A 23,476-nucleotide genomic window follows, 5' to 3' on the forward strand; every position below is an offset into this window, starting at 1 on the left:
TTCCAGCGCTGTGACCCTGCGCTCATACAGTGTGACTCTTTTCAGCTGGCTGTATGCATGCGTTCTCCCATTCATCTGTATGGCAGAGCACTTGCAAACAGCCAGCCGAAAAGTCATGCTGGGTGTATGGCATTTTCAAGGGAACACAGTGTAGGAAGGGGGCACTCGGTGAGAATCAAATACCGACCCCAGACTCCCTGTTTCCACACATTTAAGGCCCATAATTTAATTTATGTAGCTCAAAGGTGATGACAGGTTCCCTTTAATAGTACCTCCTCTGTGCCACACCATGTCCCATCGCTGGACCCTCACTCCAGTAGCACTAACTCTATCTAGTAGCAGCAGCTCACTATTTATTAGTCGCACAGAAAGGAGCTAATCGACAGCGTGGCTCTAAAAACAGCATCACCTGACTGCTCCTACATCTCCAAACACACTACTGAGAGATGGGAATGTAGGGAAGAGTCAGGTAATACCTTATGGAGGGTTACACTGTCAACACTGTCTAGGAAGTGGAACATGTAGCAAGCCTCCCAGGTTTGCATGATAGTCCCCGGGACCGTTCTGCTATACTTGGGATGGTTCAGAGATCTGCTACTGTGGTTGTCGAGGACTACTGTACCTTGATGCTTCCTGGTTTAGCACAACGTGATGGCTGTTGATTGGTTCTTCGATATAGCGGTTAAAGAACCAATTACAGGTGTTGCATTATGAAGGTGGGATTTATGAAGCGACTGAGCTGCAGCCAGCCAATTCATAAATCCTGCCTCCACAACACAATGGCTGTTGATTGTTTTTTCGACTGCTGCTCAGCTAATCAATGCAGCAGTCAAAGAACCAAACACAGCTATTATGCTGTGGAGGCGGGATTTATGAACTGTTTGAGCCACAGCCAGCCAATTCATAAATACAGCCTCCACAATGCAACGAATGTTGATTAGTTCTTCGACCACTGCTCAGCCAATCAATGCAGCGCTCGATAAACCAATGCGGTGGCTGTGATTGGTTCATCGAGTGCTGCATTGATTGGCTGAGCAGCGGTAGCAGAACAAATCACAGCCGTTGCTTCATGTAGGCTGACTTGATGATTCCTGTAATAAGCAAGTGGTGCACGATCATCCGAGGACTGCAGGAAATACGTCGGAGCTCAGGAGAGCAGCAGCAGGGACTTGGACCCAGCCTGTTAGGTAATGTATTCCTTTTTTTAATGTAGTTTAACTAGGGCTTATTTTTAGGGTACGGCTTATATTTCAAATCTCTCCCCCCCCCCCCAAAAAAAAATCCCCTAAAAATTAGGCTAGGGCTTATTTTGGGGATATGTCTTATTTTCGGGGAAACACAGTAGTAACAACTGAAATTCGAGTTTATACATAGTAAAGCAAAATACAAGTTATATAGAGGTTAACATAATGGATTAGAGTATTACATCCTAGCTATATTTCCCCCTCATACATGTCGTAGATGCAAAAAAAAAAAGAAATAAAATGGAATTAGAATGTTTTAACATTGATCTGCAGGTTATTATCTAGCATTTCCTCACTGTGGTTCGGAAAGTGAAGAGTTAATCTTAGAAACATAGGAAAAATAGTAATACAGAAAATGAATGATGACAGTTTTATCAATTGTCGAGCTCTGTGCTACCATGTATAGAAAGCACAAGCAATTTACTGAGTCTTCAACACAAAAGCTTGTACTATCTGTACAATAGCCAAGCTATGATAGCTATTATTTTGCTTATGCCGTCCCCCATGTCTTCTGAGTCTGTTCTTTTAGGATTTTTTTCTGTTTTTTTTTTTCTTCCTTTTTTCTAAAGATACAAAATCAATACAAATCGTCTTCCTCCGCTGGCTATTGAACAATATCCATGTAGGACTCACGCCGCATTCACTTGGAAAAGTGCAGTACAATTATGTCATGACTGTCAATTTTAGGGTTATGATTAGAAAACTATGAAATTTACATTGAAATGCAGTGAGAAAGCTAGCTAACTCTTTAAAAAATGCTTTTCATAAGTGCCATATTTATCATGCGGTTTGTATTTCTAATTCCTGTGCTTAAAACGTATATGATCATTGAGCATAACAAATAAAAGGTCTAATCAAAATACTCTTAATGGTGATCAGATAGCAAAAGTCTTTCTGTATCATGTCAGTTCTTAACCCCCTTAAAGGGGTTGTCTCGTGGCAGCAAGTGGGGTTATACACTTCTGTATGGCCATATTAATGCACTTTGTAATATACATCGTGCATTAAATATGAGCCATACAGAAGTTATTCACTTACCTGCTCCGTTGCTGGCGTCCCCGTCGCCATGGTGCCGTCTAATTTCAGCGTCTAATCGCCCGATTAGACGCGCTTGCGCAGATGGGTCTTTTCCCATCGGCTCAGTCCGGCAGCAGCGGCGTTCTGGCTCCGCCCGCTTCTACGCGTCATCGCGTAGCTCCGCCCATCACGTGTGCCGATTCCAGCCAATCAGGAGGCTGGAATCGGCACACGTGACGGGGCGGAGCTACGCGATGACACGTACAAGGGGGCGGAGCCAGAACGCCGCTGCTGCCGGACCGAGCCGAAGGGAAAAGACCCATCTGCGCAAGCGCGTCTAATATCCATGTGACATGGATTTAAAAATGCTCACATGGAAAAATCTATGCTAAATAGTAAATTTCCACTGAACTCAATGGAAATGCTTCATTGACATGTACTGGAAGTGATACTGAGCAGAATCCACATCGCCATGCCATACAACTAGCAACTGATCCAGTAAACGTATTAACTTGGTTAACATATAAGAAAAAGTCATCATGACTCATGAGGGTGTTTTCACATGGGCAAAATTATTCTCCCACAATGCACTGCATGAAGCCGAGCTACATAATACCACACCAAAATCCACAGATCTAACTGCAGATTTTGAATTGGAATTGCAGGCAGATTAAAGACATTTTCAATTCTGCAATCCACAAGTAGCCTATGGATTTTAGTGCAGAATTGGTCGCAAGTTTGAAAGGTCCCTCAGGGTGGTTTCACAGGTGAGAAAATCATGTAATGTTCGTGTGATGCGAGAGTCAGTAAAAAAGCAGATTATGAAACCAATGATTTTCAATAGTTTCCTTCCCATTAGCAATGTTTTCACCTATGTGATCTTGAAAGAACAGAACATGGCGACACGCTCTAGCTTTCTGCAATGTGCGATTTTTTATCTCCCATCTTTCCCTATGAAGCCCTCTTTTTATTGCATCACAATTAGAGATGAGCGAACGTACTTGTCCGAGCTTGATGCTCGTTCGAGTATTAGCGTGTTCGAGATGCTCGTTACTAGAGGCGAGCACCACGCGATGTTCGAGTTACTTTCACTTTCATCTCTGAGACGTTAGCGCGCTTTTCTGGCCAATAGAAAGACAGGGAAGGCATTACAACTTCCCCCTGCGACATTCAAGCCCTATACCACCACCCTGCAGTGAGTGGCTGGCAAGATCAGGTGTCACCCGAGTATATAAATCGGCCCCTCCCGCGGCTCGCCACAGATGCATTCTGACATAGCTCAGGGAAAGTGCTGCTGATGCGGAGCTGCTATAGGGAGAGTGTTAGGAGTGATTTTATGCTTCAAGAACCCCAACGGTCCTTCTTAGGGCCACATCTGACCGTGTGCAGTACTGTTGAAGCTGCTTTTTGCAGTGTTGCACCTTTTTTTTTTTTTTTTTTGTATATCAGCCGTGCAGAGTGTAAGGAGAATTTATGTGTTTATGAAAGAGAAGATGATCCCAGATCTCGTGCAGAAGTCTGGGCCCAGGAGAAATACAAATCACACCAGCTGTGCGGTATCAAGTGATTTCTAATTTATTCTAAGGTGGTCAGAGCATATATAGCATAAATGACATCACAGCAAAAGTATATACCTCCAATACATAATAGGCTGAAACAAAAATGATTAACATAACTTACACCTCTTAAGGTGTATCTATTACATACAATGAGACCGTTATGAATTCAGGAGAAAGGAATGCATGTAATGCCTTACAGTCCTACCCCCTGTAGTCTTATAGTTTCCTGTCTATAGATATGCATACATGGGGGGTCTAGCAGACTCTCATCTTTAATCTATTTTCCTGAGAAGACATGGAGGCCCATAGAAGGGTGTTATTTAACCCCTTCAGTACTTATACTAGCAGCAGGCTATATCTTTCTATTCTATAATGCAATATAGAATAATTAACTGATACATTGATCTACAATTTTCTTAACATTCCCACTTTAGATCAATACATCAACACAGTATAACAGTAATACACATATATAATGACTCTAGCACAGACCCCCTGGCTCAGGCCCGAAGCTTTATTACCAGGACGCCTGGGTTTACACTTCAAGACTAAGTATATAATTATTTCATATAAAAGCATTACATTGATATATATATATATATATATATATATATATAAAGTCATTCCACCAATTGTACCCACAATTAGGCCCGCCCCCAAGAGAAGCTTGGCCTTGATTTATTATGAGATTGATGTTTCTTTCTTCATATATAAATGATTGTCCATTATGATATAAAATCTTACTTATTGAAATGTCACTCAGTTATTAGAGCAATCCTCCGGTACAATCAGGACACACTGGAATCAAAATGTCACACTTCAAAATCATCAAAGTAAAATAGCGCTTTCTTCGTAGAACTTTTACCCATCACTTGTCAGAAAGAGGTGGTCACCTGACCCAGTAAGCCATCTTGTTCTTCGTCATCTTGTATATTTTGGAACATAGTTTTGGTGATTGAAGCTTTCAACCAGTCTGTGAATGGATTGTCTATACCAGAGTTCTCAGCTAGTTCATTTGATAATGCATTTAACCCTTCCAGTGCTCGAGTAACACTACCATCAGGTGCTGTGTTATTAGGAATGATAGTACAACAATGTCCTCCAATCATTTTACAAACTCTGCTAGTAACATATAACAAGAGCCATTCTATTTTGCCATGCAATGAGTGTGAGGTATGTCCTAGTTGTTCCGCTAGGCCCTTGATTGCATCTCTTGTATAATTAACAAATCTCTGTTGGTTATAATATATATAATTAATACAGTCTACATTTTTATTCACTGTTACCCACCATACAAGAAGAGACTCAAAGCCCCTGCAGCCATCCGATTTCTCGCCCTACACTCGTCCGGTACCCCCCTTGGGACCCCGATGGGTCAGAGGAACCTTTGGGAGAGGTGTTCCTAGTTCTCCAGACATGGCCCTTGCTGTTGCCCTCGGAGGTCATGAGGTACATAGGCATTATCAGTTGTACCAAGCACAATCCCGTTAGGGCCTGTACCTAGCACCTGTTCTAGGCCCGGTCACCACACAACAATCACATGTCTGTGCGTGCCCTCTGTAGCTCAGGCCATATCCCAGAGACAGCGTGCCCTTACGGTTCTCCTCTCCGCACAGCATCCCTCAGGCAGTCTCCCGTAGTCTGCCTCGGTCCCATTACCAGGTAGCGCAAAGCAAGTCTAACCCCAGGATCAGAGGCAACAGCAGGTATTTGGTCCCCACTCACAGGTGGAAACAGCAAACTCAATGTATAGCATGGATCACTTATCTGTGGGGGGTAGGTACAGTTAAGAAGCTTAATCACACATTTTACGTTCATCACAGCTTGAAGACTTGTCATTAACTTTTATCTATCGTGGGGTCAAGTCTTCCTATCTCCTATAATTATTAACATTCTCTATACACAATATTTACTGCATAACATTAAGATTCACACAACTACTACTACTCCAATCATCTGCAGTCGCTTGGTCCTCCAACGTTAACAACCCCCCTTCTGGAATTTCTCTTATCAAGGAGAGGTGATGGAGTATGATAAACAAAGCTTTAACTGTGTCTGGACTCGTACAACTAGCTGCAGTATACTTGGGATAGTTTCCCTTAATAGGGACACTCAGCTCTCACATTATCAACAACTTCATTATTATTATATCTTACATGACATTATCACATTGAAAACACCATTTAACAATCAAAATCACTGCAAAACAATCACAGAACTGACATGTACACAAATAACAGCAAGAATGGACTTTCCCTATTCACACAGGTTTATACTAAACTTCATTCCTGATCATCTTCATTACAAGTCTATTCATATCAAGCAAGCAGAGCATTGCTAGTCAGTCACACTCCCCCCTCCCTTTTTCTCACAGAACTCTAAAGCTGAAAAGTGGGGGCGAGGGTGAAACAAGCATTCCAATGTAACAGATGATTTAACCATTTGTGAGCTGACCCCACCACACAGAGCAGCACTCAGGCCATTGTCTGTCATCTAATACTACTGTAAACTTTCATTCCCTCACTGTCTGATCCCAGGACTGTCTGCATCATGTAATCATCCCTTCTGTCTACTATCCCTGATCCTTGTCAGTACTACCGTTACCCATAGCAACCTGTCCCCTCACTACCTGACACTTATCTGAAGGAGACCTTATATATTCCTCACTAGACTAAATATCATACTGACCCTATCTTATAGCGCACACTTAATAAGGTAGACAACATATCATCAACACACAGAGGACAGTGATGGAGGCTTCTGACTATTCCTATGCAATTCAGAGAAGGCACTAATCACTGGTGTTGTGTACTACAAGTGCAAGCATTGGGATGCTAGGTAGGAGGTACATCTATGGGAGATAAGCAGCCAAGATGGCGCCTGGGCGGCGGCTGAAGGTCTTACAGCAGGTACTAAAATGGCCGCAGGCCATGACTAGCACTAAGATGGCCGCCAGGGACGTGGCCTGACTAGGAGTACTATCAAGCCAGGCAAGCATCTAGCCACACCTTATACCTTCGTGTGCAATGCCAACAAGTCCCTCATCTGACACACATCTATAATAATCTGTATTTGTATAGCCCAACATATTCCGCAGCGCTTACATAGACAGGGGGGGATACAGAAAGACAGAAGGACAAACATTACAGAACCGCGGTTACATAGTAATCAGCTGATGGAAACAATAGGGGTGAGGGTCCTGCTCCAATGAGCTTACATTCTACAAGTAACGGGGGGATACAGAAGGTAAAGGGTTGGAGATGTGCACAGTATGGCGGGGTGGAGATGTGCACGGTATGGTGAGGTGGAGTGTGAGGGATGCTATACACACAGACAATGGTCAGACATTTAGCCGTGTGACGGCAGAATCAGTATGACTGCAGGAGCGGTTTATGATGGCTAGCAGGGAGTGCAGTCAATAAGTCAGGGAGCAGATCTACCAGTATGGCGCTCGTCACTCCTTCTATAGAAGTTACACCCAGAGCTCTCCCAGCATCCCCCATGTGTCGGACGGCGCCCCCTCCTGGTCTTATACTCCCTTCTGCATTGTTTAGCACAAATAATACAAGACAAAAAAATTTTTTTAGAGTAGTTTGTAAACCCCTAGGCTGTGAATACTTCCCATATGAGTGCCACCATCCCCCCTGTTGAGACATGACACAGGCCATGGCTCAAAACTGCTGCACATCTGAAGAACGATTTAGGTAAGAGTTTTTTTTTGTTTTTTTTTGTCTGCGGAGATGTACAGTCCATCTACAAAGAGTGTATTCAGCATGTACAAGAGGTATATCCTGTAGATCTGGTCTGGGTAAAACATTTTGCGCTATCTTCCCCAGACAGTTGTGTGGAGTACCGTCTGAAGAAATAGGCAGTAAGGTAGATGGATTGAGTGTTGTGCATCTCTCAATTGTCAGATGTGGCTGTGAGAGCAGTAGTGTCATACAGGAGAGATGTCTGGAAGGACTAAGATATGAGATCTTGTTTTGTAGGAGAATAACTGCAACAGCGTGCGGTACTTTCAGTGTAAGTGGGTGGAACAGCACTATAGTGGCAGAAGATTTGATTGCTTCAGCTGCTGCTACTACTGCTTGTACACAGGGGGGGAGCGCACGGGCCACTGGATCTAATCTGCAAGAGTAGTATGCCAGCGGTCTCTGTTTCCCACCGTGCTCCTGAGTTAACACAGAGGTCATATATCCTTCCCTTGAGTCAACAGTTTGCACAAAGGGTTTGCTGTAATTTGGGAGGCCCAAGACAGATGTGCCCACCAGAGTCTGTTTTAATGTAACAAAGGCTTCTTCAGAGGATCCATCCCACTGGATTTTATCAGCTGCAGCCAGAGGTTCATCATAGATGAGTCTGGTAAAAAGCGCTGTTAGAGATACAGAATTTGAGATCCAGGAGCTGTAGAAGTTTGTCTGTTACGATCGTGTGGGCAGGCAAAGCACGGAACCCACATGATCATGACCAAAGGGGACGCACACGGGTATCACCAGGGTCACACGGGACTCACACCGGTTTCAGGCAACTGACCCTGTGCTAACGGGAGGTAGAAATGGCCCTACCTAAGCGGGGACATTGCCCTAATAAGGGCAGCCCAGCGGTCTTCGGATCTGGGCCCTAGCTGATCCTAGGAGCCACACACCAGAACAGGATGCATTCACATGCCACATGACAGACCCAGAATACATTGCATACAACATGCAACCACTAGTACCAGATTGGAAGCTGAATATAAATACCAGGTATTAATTGACATGTTGTACAATATGTTGAAACTAGCAGGCCACTTCATGGCTCCTGGTTATACTGCTAGTCCCTACACTAACCAGCAGTCCAGCAGAACCGGACACTGTTCACACCGCACGCTGCAACAGGACAGGACACAGATTGCAAGACACACAGCAAGCTAACACAAAACTGACAGAATATAAACGTACAAACGGACATGAACCTGATCACACTGCAAACCTCACCAGACAAGCATTCATGACTGCTCGCCTGAGGGGCCATACAGACTGACCAGGGGATTGGCTAGCAGACAGCACCACACCCAGCCAGCTCAATCATTAACCCTGTGAGTGCTGTGCTGCTGGAAACACAATAGAACAACATATCTCAGCAGCACACGTAACATTGTCATTCCCAAAGAGGACATCATCTGCTCAAGGTTTTGGGACCTCCAGAATTGCTTGCCTACCTTCATCTGACAGGTTATACCCCAAATATTTAACTGTTTGCTGACAATATTGGAGTTTCTACCTGTTTACTTTATGGCCTTGCTCATAAATAAACCTCAAGAGTGTGACTGTGTCCCCCCCCCCCCCCCCCCCACAATTCTCTCCACTGTCTGCTGCTGTCTCTAGGTCTGTTATAACTGGTTCAGAGAGGGATTCCCTGTGGGTCCGGCCATTAACCCCTCTTACCAGGATATGACTATTACTACATTTTATATTGGCCACATATTGGGATGTATTAATGTCCTGGTGGCTCCTGAGCCCACCAGGAAAGTAATCATCCGCCCATTCACCTGGAGATCTATCTCAGGCAGTGGAAATTGCCATGAGATCCTCCAAGTGTTGTACATCGACCCCTCCTAGTCATTTTTCCCCAAGGTGGCTGAGAACATTGTTTCTCAGGGCACTCTCGGGCAAAATCACTAGACTTTCCATAATTCCAACACACATTTAAATCCCTGAGCTGCATCCCACCTCTGCTTCTTCCTCTGTCTCTACTTTCACATCCTCTCGCTGTCCAATGACCTCTCTGACTTTCTTGAACCATCATATCACATTCTTCTCCCCATATAAAAAACCTCACTTTCTCACCCTTTTCTTTGTAACACTTTTCTGCATGTTTTGCATATTGCAAAACATCCTGCAAGGATCCCATCCTCAGGGTAACCATGTATCTCATTATATAACCTCCTATTCCCTTCTGATTATACTATAGAAGGGATCTACCATCTCCTCCTCACACATTCGCTTCATGCAATATAAGACAACAATACAAATAGTACATTATGTTAGTAGGCGGCCGCCCTCTTTATATTCTTAATTACTCTATAACATAATATCAAAGAGAAAGTAATAGAAAGATAAGAAGTAAAGTTCCTGGACACCCCTGTTTCCCATGACATCATCTAACCACTTTTTACGTGTCGCACGGAGTTAATTCTTTCCTGTAGCCTTCTCACAATGGCTATGGTCTCACATAGACTACTGCTATTGTCCATTGACAACCTATTCGTCTATACTTGCCTCTCATTTACAATACACATTGTAAATTCTACTAACACTAAAGTATACAGAAGAAGAAGAAGAGAAGAAAAGTTTAACCATTGCTATACTTACTACACGTTATCTGGGAGGCTTCCAAATTCTCCGGCTAGTTCGGAAAAACGTCACTGTTTCAGACAGGATGCCCGACTGGCCTCTAATGACGTCTAATCAAGACGGAGGTCTTTTAATGATCGGAGAGTACTTCAGACCCACCTTTTCACAGCCAGGCTATCCTTTCCCTCTGCAGTGAGTCTTTCCGGCTCGAAGGACCAAAAATGTAAGGAGAATTTATGTGTTTATGAAAGAGAAGATGATCCCAGATCTCGTGCAGAAGTCTGGGCCCAGGAGAAATACAAATCACACCAGCTGTGCGGTATCAAGTGATTTCTAATTTATTCTAAGGTGGTCAGAGCATATATAGCATAAATGACATCACAGCAAAAGTATATACCTCCAATACATAATAGGCTGAAACAAAAATGATTAACATAAGTTACACCTCTTAAGGTGTATCTATTACATACAATGAGACCGTTATGAATTCAGGAGAAAGGAATGCATGTAATGCCTTACAGTCCTACCCCCTGTAGTCTTATAGTTTCCTGTCTATAGATATGCATACATGGGGGGTCTAGCAGACTCTCATCTTTAATCTATTTTCCTGAGAAGACATGGAGGCCCATAGAAGGGTGTTATTTAACCCATTCAGTACTTATACTAGCAGCAGGCTATATCTTTCTATTCTATAATGCAATATAGAATAATTAACTGATACATTGATCTACAATTTTCTTAACACAGAGCATTGCGTCCTCAGTCTGCAGAAATTTTACATAGTATAGGGCCAGTAGTGCTGAGGCAGGGACAGTGAAAAATGTGAAAGACGTATACTGTCTATATAGGCAGTGGGCTTTTCCAAAAAATTTTGGGACAAAAAAATATATTTGGGCTGCCTGTGACCGTCCCGACTGTACTGCGTCTCTGCTGGGGGTAGTAGTCCTAATTAATACGCAGCCAGCTAAGTGTTACAGCAGGCTTGCGCAAAATTCTTTCCTGGCTCTGCGTTGCCCGTTACATCATTGCTGTCATCCTGTCCAAAGGGAAACAGTCTGCACTGCAGTAATTTTACATAGTATAAGGCCAGTAGTGCTGAGGCAGGGACAGTGAAAAACGTGAAAGACATATGCTGTCTATATAGGCAGTGGGCTTTTCCAAAAAAATGTGGGACAAAAAAATATATTTGGGCTGCCTGTGACCGTCCTGACTGTACTGCGTCTCTGCTGGGGGTAGTAGTCCTAATTAATACGCAGCCAGCTAAGTGTTACAGCAGGCTTGCGCAAAATTCTTTCCTGGCTCTGCGTTGCCCGTTACATCATTGCTGTCATCCTGTCCAGAGGGAAACAGTCTGCACTGCAGTAATTTTACATAGTATAGGGCCAGTAGTGCTGAGGCAGGGACAGTGAAAAACGTGAAAGACATATACTGTCTATATAGGCAATGGGCTTTTCCAAAAAAATTTGGGCTAAAAAAATATATTTGGGCTGCCTGTGACCGTCCTCAGTGTACTGCATCTCTGCTGGGGGTAGTAGTCCTAATTAATACGCAGCCAGCTAAGTGTTACAGTGGGCTTGCGCAAAATTCTTTCCTGGCTCTGCTGTGCGTTCCGTAAGCGAAGTCAGCCTCCAACCACAGGCCAATAAGCAGCACATTTAATTACAGCGTTCTGTTTCTGCACTACTGGTAATACACCATGCTGAGGGGTAGGGGTAGGCCTAGAGGACGTGGACACGGGCGAGGACGCGGAGGCCCAAGTCAGGGTGTGGGCACAGGCCGAGCTCCTGATCCAGGTGTATCGCAGCCGACTGCTGCGGGATTAGGAGAAAGGCACGTTTCTGGCGTCCCCACATTCATCTCACAATTAATGGGTCCACGCGGTAGACCTTTATTAGAAAATGAGCAGCGTGAGCAGGTCCTGTCGTGGATGGCAGAAAGTGCATCCAGCAATCTATCGACCACCCAGAGTTCTGCGCCGTCCACTGCTGCAACTCTGAATCCTCTGGCTGCTGCTCCTCCTTCCTCCCAGCCTCCTCACTCCATTACAATGACACATTCTGAGGAGCAGGCAGACTCCCAGGAACTGTGCTCAGGCCCCTGCCCAGAATGGGCAGCAATGGTTCCTATCCCACTGGAGGAGTTTGTCGTGACCGATGCCCAACCTTTGGAAAGTTCCCGGGGTCCGGGGGATGAGGCTGGGGACTTCCGGCAACTGTCTCAAGAGCTTTCAGTGGGTGAGGAGGACGATGACGATGAGACACAGTTGTCTATCACTCAGGTAGTAGTAATTGGAGTAAGTCTGAGGGAGGAGCGCACAGAGGATTCGGAGGAAGAGCAGCAGGATGATGAGGTGACTGACCCCACCTGGTTTGCTAAGCCTACGGAGGACAGGTCTTCAGAGGGGGAGGCAAGTGCAGCAGCAGGGCAGGTTGAAAGAGCCAGTGCGGTGGCCAGGGGTAGAGGCAGGGCCAGACCGAATAATCCACCAACTGTTTCCCAAAGCGCTCCCTCGCGCCATGCCACCCTGCAGAGGCCGAGGTGCTCAAAGGTCTGGCAGTTTTTCACTGACAGTGCAGACGACCGACGAACATTGGTGTGCAACCTTTGTCGCGCCAAGATCAGCCGGGGAGCCACCACCACCAGCATGCGCAGACATATGATGGCCAAGCACCCCACAAGGTGGGACGAAGGCCGTTCACCACCTCCGGTTTGCACCACTGCCTCTCCCCCTGTGCCCCAACCTGCCACTGAGATCCAGCCCCCCTCTCAGGACACAGGCACTACCGTCTCCTGGCCTGCACCCACACCCTCACCTCCGCTGTCCTCGGCCCCATCCACCAATGTCTCTCAGCGCAGCGTCCAGCCGTCGCTAGTGCAAGTGTTTGAGCGCAAGCGCAAGTACGCCGCCACGCACCTGCACGCTCAAGCGTTAAACGTGCACATAGCCAAATTGATCAGCCTGGAGATGCTGCCGTATAGGCTTGTGGAAATGGAGGCTTTCAAAAGCATGATGGCAGTGGCGGCCCCGCGCTACTCGGTTCCCAGTCGCCAGTACTTTTCCCGATGTGCCGTCCCAGCCCTGCACGACCACGTCTCCCGCAACATTGTACACGCCCTCACCAATGCGGTTACTGCCAAGGTCCACTTAACAACGGACACGTGGACAAGCACAGGTGGGCAGGGCCACTATATCTTCCTGACGGCACATTGTGTGAATTTAGTGGAGGCTGGGACAGAGTCAGAGCCTGGGACTGCTCACGTCCTACCCACCCCCAGAATTGTGGGCCCCAGCTCAGTGGTGGTATCTGCGGCGGTGTATGCTTCCTCCACTAAACCACCCTCCTCCTCCTCCTACGCAACCTCTGTCTCGCAATTAAGATGTGTCAGCAGCAGCACGTCGCCAGCAGTCGGTGTCGCGCGGCGTGGCAGCACAGCGGTGGGCAAGCGTCAGCAGGCCGTGCTGAAACTACTCAGCTTAGGAGAGAAGAGGCACACGGCCCACGAACTGCTGCAGGGTCTGACAGAGTAGACCGACCGCTGGCTTGCGCTGCTGAGCCTCCAACTGGGCATGGTCGTGTGTGACAACGGCCATAACCTGGTGGCGGCTCTGCAGCTCGGCAGCCTCACACATGTGCCATGCCTGGCCCACATCTTTAATTTGGTGGTTCAGCGCTTTCTGAAAAGCTACCCACGCTTGTCAGACCTGCTCGGAAAGGTGCGCCGGCTCAGCGCACATTTCCGCAAGTCCCACACAGACGCTGCCACCCTGCAACATCGGTTTAATATGCCAGTGCACCGACTGCTGTGCGACGTGCCCACACGGTGGAACTCTACGCTCCACATGTTGGCCAGGCTCTATGAGCAGCGTAGAGCTATAGTGGAATACCAACTCCAACATGGGCGGCGCAGTGGGAGTCAGCCTCCTCAGTTCTCTACAGTAGAGTGGACCTGGTTGGCAGACATCTGCCAGGTCCATGGACACTTTGAGGAGTCTACCCAGATGGTGAGCGGCGATGCTGCAATCATTAGCGTCACCATTCCTCTCCTATGCCTCTTGAGAAGTTCCCTGCAAAGCATAAAGGCAGACGCTTTGCGCTCGGAAACGGAGGCGGGGGAAGACAGTATGTCGCTGGATAGTCAGAGCACCCTCCTGACAGGTACCCTGGCACACATGGCTGACTTCATGTTAGGATGCCTTTCTCGTGACCCTCGCGTTACACGCATTCTCGGCCACTACGGATTACTGGGTGTACACACTGCTCGACCCACGGTATAAGGAGAACCTTTCCACTCTCATACCCGAAGAGGAAAGGGGTTCGAGAGTGATGCTATACCACAGGACCCTGGCGGACAAGCTGATGGTAAAATTCCCATCCGACAGCGCTAGTGGCAGAAGGCGCAGTTCCGAGGGCCAGGTAGCAGGGGAGGCGCGAAGATCAGGCAGCATGTACAGCACAGGCAGGGGAACACTCTCTAAGGCCTTTGCCAGCTTTCTGGCTCCCCAGCAAGACTGTGTCACCGCTCCCCAGTCAAGGCTGAGTCGGCGGGAGCACTGTAAAAGGATGGTGAGGGAGTACGTAGCCGATCGCACGACTGTCCTCCGTGACGCCTCTGCCCCCTACAACTACTGGGTGTCGAAGCTGGACACATGGCCTGAACTCGCGCTCTATGCCCTGGAGGTGCTTGCTTGTCCTGCGGCTAGCGTCTTGTCAGAGAGGGTGTTTAGTGCGGCTGGGGGAATCATCACGGATAAGCGTACCCGCCTGTCAACCGACAGTGCCGACAGGATTACACTCATAAAGATGAACAAAGCCTGGATTTTCCCAGACTTTTCTTCTCCACCAGCGGACAGCAGCAATACCTAAACAATACGTAGGCTGCACCCGCAGATGGAAGCATCGTTCTCTATCACCATAAAAAACGGGGACCTTTTAGCTTCATCAATCTGTGTATTATATTCATTCTCCTCCTCCTGCTCCTCCTCCTGAAACCTCACGTAATCACGACGAACGCAATTTTGCTTAGGCCCACAAGGCTCAGTCATATAACTTTTGTAAACAATGTTATACGTTTCAATTCTCAATTTAATAAAGCATTGAAACTTGCACCTGAACCAATTTTCATTTTAACTGGGCTGCCTCCAGGCCTAGTTACAAATTAAGCCACATTAACCGAAGCGATTAATGGGTTTCACCTGCCCTCTTGGTTGGGCATGGGCAATTTTTCTGAAGTACATTAGTACTGTTGGTACACCAATTTTTTGGGGCCCTCGCCTACATTGTAATCCTAGTAATTTTTAGCCCACCTGCATTAAAGCTGACGTTACCTCAGCTGTGCTGGGCACTGCAATGGGATATATTTATGTACCGCCGGTGGCTTCCAGGGAGCCACCCATGCTGTGTGTCCACAGGGACTTCACATTAGGGATTTGTACCTGCCAGTGTCTATGTATTAAAAACCCCGGTCAGACTGGGGCATGCAGTGTGGGCCGAAGACCACCTGCATTTAATCGGACGTTACCTCAGCTGTGATGGGCAATGCAATGGGATATATTTATGTACCGCCGGTGGGTTCCAGGGAGCCACCCATGCTGTGGGTCCACAGGGAGTTGTAACTGCATGTGTCCACTTCTAAAGAACCCCAGTCTGACTGGGGCATGCAGTGTGGGCCGAAGCCCACCTGCATTTAACATGACATTACCTCAGCTGTGCTGGGCACTGCAATGGGATATATCTATGTACAGCCGGTGGGTTCCAGGGAGCCACCCATGCTGTGGGTCCACAGGGAGTTGTAACTGCATGTGTCTACTTCTAAAGAACCCCAGTCTGACTGGGGCATGCAGTGTGGGCCGAAGCCCACCTGCATTTAACATGACATTACCTCAGCTGTGATGGGCAATGAATGGGATATATTTATGTGGGTTCCAGGGAGCCACCCATGCTGTGGGTGCACACGGAATTCCCATTGCGGAGTTGTACCTGCCTGTGACTATTTATAAAAAACCGTGGTCTGACTGGGGCATGCAGAGAGACCTTGACAGAATGAATAGTGTGTGGTACATAGGTTCCCCATTGCTATGCCCACGTGTGCAGCTCCAGATGGAGGTGGCACAGGATTGGATTTCTCATTGCTTCTGTACAGCATTGTGGGCTATCGCCCCTCCCCTTTTAAAGAGGGTCGCTGCCTAGCCGTGCCAGCCCTCTGCAGTGTGTGACTGCGGTTCCTCTGGCAGACGCACTTATAAATAGACATGAGGGTGGTGTGGCATGAGGGCAGCTGAAGGCTGCGCAGGGACAATTTGGTGTGCACTGTGGACACTGGGTCATGCAGGGGAGGGTTGGGCAGCATGTAACCCAGGAGAAGTGGCAGTGGAGTGTCATGCAGGCAGTGATTGTGCTTTGTTGGAGGTAGTGTGGTGCTTAGCTAAGGTATGCATTGCTAATGAGGGCTTTTCAGAAGTAAAAATTGTTGGGAGGGGGGGGCACTCTTGCCGCTATTGTGGCTTACTAGTGGGACCTGGGAACTTGAGATGCAGCCCAACATGTAGCCCCTCGCCTGCCCTATCCGTTTCTGTGTCGTTCCCATCACTTTCTTGAATTGCCTAGATTTTCACAAATGGAAACCTTAGCGAGCATCGGCGATATACAAAAATGCTCGGGTCACCCATTGACTTCAATGGGGTTCGTTACTCGAAACGAACCCTCGAGCATCGCGAAAAGTTCATCCCGAGTAACGAGCACCCGAGCATTTTGGTGCTCGCTCATCTCTAATCACAATGCAACAAACTTGCGATTTTAACATTAGAAAGTCCTATTGACTCTTGTGATAAAAATCACGCATTTTTATTGCGCGCAGTAGCGATGTGAGATTATTCTCAAATGAAGCATTGCTGACACTAAAAAATCATGGGAACAAAGATGCAATTTTGCATGAATTTCTCGCGACAAAATCGCGATCGCCCACGTGAAACTAGCCTCACGGCCTTGTTTAAATGAGCGTTGTCCGCGCGCATTAAAGGCCAATAGAACCAATGGGTTTCTATCAAAGCGTTCAAATGAAAGAATGTTAGACGTGTTAAATTACCGCACCTAACAAAGATAGGGCATGTGACATGTGCCGGTTGCATCTAAGCTCCATGATACCCACAAATATAGGACCTGACCTATCTGCAGTGCGTACTTTCCATAGACTTCTGTGGGAACTGGAAAGCAAGCATTATGCACCTTGGGTCTAGGGTTGTCAACCGGCCAGTAATTCACCGGCCTGGTCGGTATTTTACCTGCCAAGCCGATGCCGGTGATTTTTTCTTTACCGGCCATATTACAGGCTGGTATTTTTGACTACCAGCCCCGACCACCCATCTGACACAGAGGCTGGTATTCTCAGTGATTCCCAACCAGGTTTCCGCAGCTCCTCGCTGGTAATCACACTGGGGGGGCCTAATGCTCACCTACCGCCGTCGTTCCAGTGCGCTTGTGGGTCCGCGTCGCTCCTGCAGGCTGCCGTGATGTCCTCAGTACTGGCATGGCATTTCTTTCTGGAAGCGGGGCTTGAATTCTCCGCCTCCAGCAAAGATAATGCTCTGATTGCCGCCGCTGGCTAGCCATCAGCCAATTAGAAGGCGGCACTGGGTTAACCAATTGACTCTGATATTGCCTCTGGTAAAAAAAAAAAATATGGAAAAAAAAATGGTGCCTTCATATTCCAAGAAGCTTAACTTTTTTCTATTATTCTGTCAACATTATTACGGTATATGGGAGTTGTAGTGGGACAGATTGTAGTTTTTTAAAGCAAATTTGTGGTAGATATAATTTACTGCTTGATTTTTGCTTTTGTTTTTTTACAACAACGGAAAAGTACAGCAATTCTGGCATTGTTTTTGAGGTTTTTTTTTTACAGCATTGAAAATGTAGTTTTATGTGATATGTACTTTATACATTTTGTTACAATATGTTTTAAAAGTTCTTTTAACGATACAATGTTTTATTTTTCAAACAGACTTTATATTACATTTTATTATTCAATGATGTTGTTTTACTGCTCCCAAATTGGAATCTTCAGCAAGAACTACATAAATAGTGGAGAATCCATTGTAACAAAAAGAACTACATACATATTTACAAGAGAGTTTTTAATACAGTATATCCAAGTATTCAAGAGGAAAAATACCTGTGTACCTGAACCATTCCTTATTCCAGCTTACCTGAGGGTGGCTTCACATGAGCGTAATGTATTTGTTCTATGAATGAGGTTGATGAGTTTGATTTGCACACTTATCTGCGCATAGTACTATACTTTTTGTGCATGCAGATTCAGTTCACACGTGAGCGAGGCACACCCCCTCTGTGGTTTAAAAGGCTATTTAGCCTAATAAGGTGCGGATGTGGTTTTTTTTTCACTGAATTGTACAGCATATGGCACATTTGCACTCATTTTGATTGTGTATTTTCACACCTCTTATAGACTTTTATGGGGGCCTTTGCTGCGCAATATGCAGAAAGACAGGACAGGGCCTAATTTTTTTTGCGCGCACACAAAAGACGTTCATGAGAACGAACCCATTGGGATTTGTCCTCTGTACATTGCGCATGTATATTTTATGCGCACAAAAACACGTGCAAACGCAGTCATCTGAAGAACATGAGAAAAAGTACAATATGGCAGACAATGAAAGAGAATAGAGATGAGCGAGCGTACTCGGCCACGCCCCTTTTTCGCCCGAGTACCGCGATTTTCGAGTACTTCCGTACTCGGGCGAAAAGAGTCGGGGGCGCCGTGGGTGAGTTGGGGGTTGCAGCGGGGAGTGGGGGGGGGGGGAGAGGGAGAGAGAGAGGGCTCCCCCCTGTTCCCCGCTGCTACCCCCCACGCCGCCACGCCTCCCCCCGCCCCCCGTCGCCCCCGAATCTTTTCACCCGAGTACTGAAGTACTTGAAAATAGCGGTACTCGATCGAGTAATTACTCGAAACGAGTACGTTTGCTCATTTCTAAAAGAGAACCATGTATAGTGTCAGCAAAGTTTAATTACCATTTCTGGAAAGAGATGCTACTCATGTACCATTTGAAACTCTCTTTCACGTCCCAGAAGTGAAAGAACTTTGTAGATGTCTTGATACATCCAATATTATGAATGGAGGAATTACACTAAGCAGTGATGGAAGTGCCATTGTATATCCACTTCATGCTTAGAATGACTTGGACTGTTATATTAGAGATATCTAAATTATGCTGTTAGTTATCGGCCAGGATGGTTCAGGTGCTGGAGTTTGCTTTTTTGAGTAGGTTGGTTTGTTTTTACTGATTCGCTTAGTTGATGTTTGTGCTAATTATGTTCTTGATTTCTACTGCAGATTCAGCTTCTTCATTTTATTTGGCAGTGAAACAAAAAATTCTTCTTGCTAACACTGGAAAAACTTAAAGAGCTACTTCAGTGTGCTGGAACCTACCCATGTTCTGCAGAGGGGAATGCAGATATTCCTGTCACAGTTACTGATGATGATCACACAGCTCTTGTCAAACAGTTATAATAGAGGAGATCACAGTCCGTCCTCCTGACTGTGTAAGTATGTACTTTAGCTTATTTAGGGGAGCAAAGAATAAAGAAGGTAATGGCAGTGTCCTCCCTGCAGGTAAAGATGGTACAGTCTCATGTGATGATATGCTAAGGCATTATCGGATTAATCGCACAAAAGAGTGAAAAAGAAAGTAGGGAGAAATCTCAGCATCAATATGATGTCTGATAACTATTAGACATGGGCTGCACTGCATGGAAGTGACTGCAACATACAGAGGAGACCCCCAGAGTGTGAGGAGGGTTGAGGGGGTAGAGATGGAAAAATGTGTTTTTGCCAAAGCGGCCTTTTAAGGGGTTGTCCAAAATTCTTTTTACTTTTGTAAACTTTTCTCCATGCGGTCCACAGCAACAATGTCAATCACAATTCTGTAGATACATTCATTTCTCATGGAAGGTGGCAGATCACATAGGCTGGGGTATGACATCACTGGCTACCTTGGTCTTGTGAGTATACAGACATGTTACCAGTGTAAACAAAGACCAGCGGATGGACTAAAGCTGTGGCTCTATGGCAGTTATGATTTGCAAGGTAAGTACTGTGTTTTTTTTATTACTTTATAACATTCCCTTTCTAAATCTTCACTCAAGTTGCCTTAAAATTAGATCTGTGAGTTTAAGGTTGGTCTCACATGAACGGATTTATATTATAGAATTCGCAGTCAGTGTCCGCACAGAGGATCCTCAGCAAATCACACTCATTGAAAGGTATGTAAAAATTGTTTTTTCCTTTACACTCATGGAATCAAATTGGGTATTCCACGAGCAGAGAAAAAAAATCGCAGCATGCTCTATTTTGCTGCAAACTCCGAGCAAAAGGCCTCTATTGAAGTCAGTGGAGGCCATTTGACCTAACCTATCTGCAATTGACATCAATCAGCTGCTCTACAACATGTTGCCCTGAGATTGCACAACCTGACAGGATCCCTTTAATATGTACCCAATGAGCATATACAGCAGTGTGTCAATTACTGTCCTAAGGGGAGTGGAAGTTATGCTTGGAGAAGCACTCTCTTCATGAAGACACCGGAGTCATAACTACAAGTCTGATCTATTCTTTCAGCCCTCCTATTATCTAAAAGGCATATTTTTTCACTTTCGGATACTATATATCTATAGAAGCTTACTGATCCGCTACACTTGCAGGAATTTATTTATGTAACTACAGTATGGCCTACAATCTGCCTTCATTGCTAGCACCTATCGTCCCCTCTCAGAGGGAGGCATATCATATTGCCCTCAACTTAACTAACAGACGCGCTCAGAAAACTTCACAGAAAAAAATGTTACTGTCAAAAAATAACTTCCTTCTGTGATCAAAAGGACCAGAGCACTCTTTAGAGATATCAGTGTTTAGTGTGGAACTAGTAGATAGGCAGATGACTCCCAGTCCGCCTGTAATGTAAGAGAGCAGCATAGGGCTGTGGAGAAGGAAAATACTTTATGAAGGTATTGTGGATGCTATTATTATGGGGGAATTGTAACACAAATGCTTGTATGGCCAATGTTTGTAAGTTACGCTGACACTTGAATTTATATGCCTAATTACATGGAGGACTACAGATTAATGAGAGTTAAATAAGTCATTTTACATGTAAAAGCTGCATAATTGTTGCATTATAATAGGATTTAGGGCTCATGTCCACGGGCAAAATGTGATTTAAAATCCGCAGCGGATCTCCCGCGCGCGGATCCGCACCCCATAGGGATGCATTGACCACCCGCGGGTAGATAAATACCCGCGGATCGTCAATAAAAGGCATTTAAAAAAAAATGGAGCATGAAAAAATCTGGACCATGCTCCATTTTCATGCGGGTCTCCCGCGGGGACGGCTCCCGCGGGCTTCTATTGAAGCCTATGGAAGCCGTCCGGATCCGCGGGAGACCTAAAATAGGAATTTAAAAGAATTTACTCACCCGCAGCGGGCCGCGAAGCTCTGCTCTCCCTCACGGCCGCATCTCCCTTGCTTCGGCTCGGCGGATGTGCCCGGCGCATGCGCGCGGCACGTCGACGACGTGCCGGCGATGTGCCGCCGGCGTCAGGAATTCATCCGCCGGCCGAAAATGAAGATCCGGCCGTGAGGAACAGCTGATCTTCGCCGTCCGCTACGGAAAGGTAAATGCTTTTAAATTGCTATTTTCAGCGCTCATGTCCGCGGGGCAGGAGGGACCCGCTGCAGATTCTACATGGAGAATCTGCAGCGGATCTGATTTTCCCCGTGGACATGAGGCCTTAAGGTAATGCAGTGTGTTCAATTGTAAATCTATTTAAAACTACCAATACTATGTCGTAATAAGGACAAACTCAACTCTGTAATATACAATGAAGCCAGAGCGGGGGGAAAGTCTAGAGCTGATAGATATAGATAACTGTATTATTTTACTTTATTAATTGCTATTAAAAAGTCTAGTCCATGCAGCCTGTAGAAACGTGTCCCAAGATGGGAGATTTTCTGTGCAGACCAGAGGAGGAAAGGGGCCTGGCCTGGGCTACTGGCAGTTCAGCGTTAGGCTCTGCCCCATCCACTTCCTCCTCTGTTCTGCACATGAATTCTCCCATCTACAAGCTGCATGCAAGTTTATTGTAAACTATGCCAAGACAACATGTTCTAAAGATTCATGGAACTGGAAAGGGCTATAAAAGCAGTGCTAAAGACCTGTGTGCACATTAATCCACATTTAGGGCTCAGTCAGACAAGCATTTTTCCCTGCATGTATAGGTGCAAAAAAAATGGCTCTATTAGAACCAATGTTTTCCAATGAAAGCGGTCACATGTCTGTTTTTTACAAGCGAATAAAATTCGCACCTGCAAATAATAGGACAGCATTTAGCGATTCGCACAAAAACACGATTTTCGTGCAAATCAGTGCAACTTTGACAATAGGAAATCCTACTGTGACAGTAGGGTTTCCTACTGTCACAAGCCGTTAAAGAAGCCCTAGATGCTGGAAAAAAATAAAATAAATAATACATTACCTAAAAGCACTGTCCGGGGCTCTGCTGCATCTTCTCCCCGGATTTCTGGCACTGTTCTTAATTTTCTTCTGACCAGGGATTGAAAAATCCCCGCCTCCTGGAAGTACTGCCTCTGATTGGCTGAGCGTTTTGACCAATCACCGCCAAAAGAGCAGTGCCGGGAACCCAGGGAGAAGATGCAGCAGAGCCTCAGACACCACTTATAGGTGATTCATTTTTATTTTTTTCCCAGCATCTAGGGCTTATTTTCGGGGTAGAGCTTTATATTTCAAGCCCCCTCCTTTAAAATTCCTGCGGTGCTTCCCTCCATCCCATTGCTTTCAATGGGGCAGCAGCAGCGCCGGCCCCATTGAAAGCAATGGGATAGCATCGCGCTCTGTGACAGCTGTGGCAGGGGGTTTCTTCATCCCCGCGGGGAGTCCCTTCCTCACTGAACACTGGACAATCCTGGAAGAGGAAATTAAAAATCAAGATTCTACAAACTGCAAAAACTTCTGTTCATGTGTCCACTATCAGAAATACACTGAATACGAATGGTGCTCATGGAAGGACACAACAAAAGAAGCTGCTGCTGACCTAAACAGACTGAAGACCACCTGGATACTCCACAGAACTTCTGAGAAAATATTCTAGGAACGGATGAGACAAACGTACAGCCTGGTAGCACAAATGCACAACACTATGTTTGAAAGAAAGAGAAATAAATAAATTCCTCCAAGTGAGGGTGCGGGCAGACGAGCGTAGGCGTATTTACGTTCGCACGAGCCCAACGTAT

Source organism: Eleutherodactylus coqui, chromosome 1, assembly GCF_035609145.1.
Source record: "Eleutherodactylus coqui strain aEleCoq1 chromosome 1, aEleCoq1.hap1, whole genome shotgun sequence".
Taxonomy (NCBI): domain Eukaryota; kingdom Metazoa; phylum Chordata; class Amphibia; order Anura; family Eleutherodactylidae; genus Eleutherodactylus; species Eleutherodactylus coqui.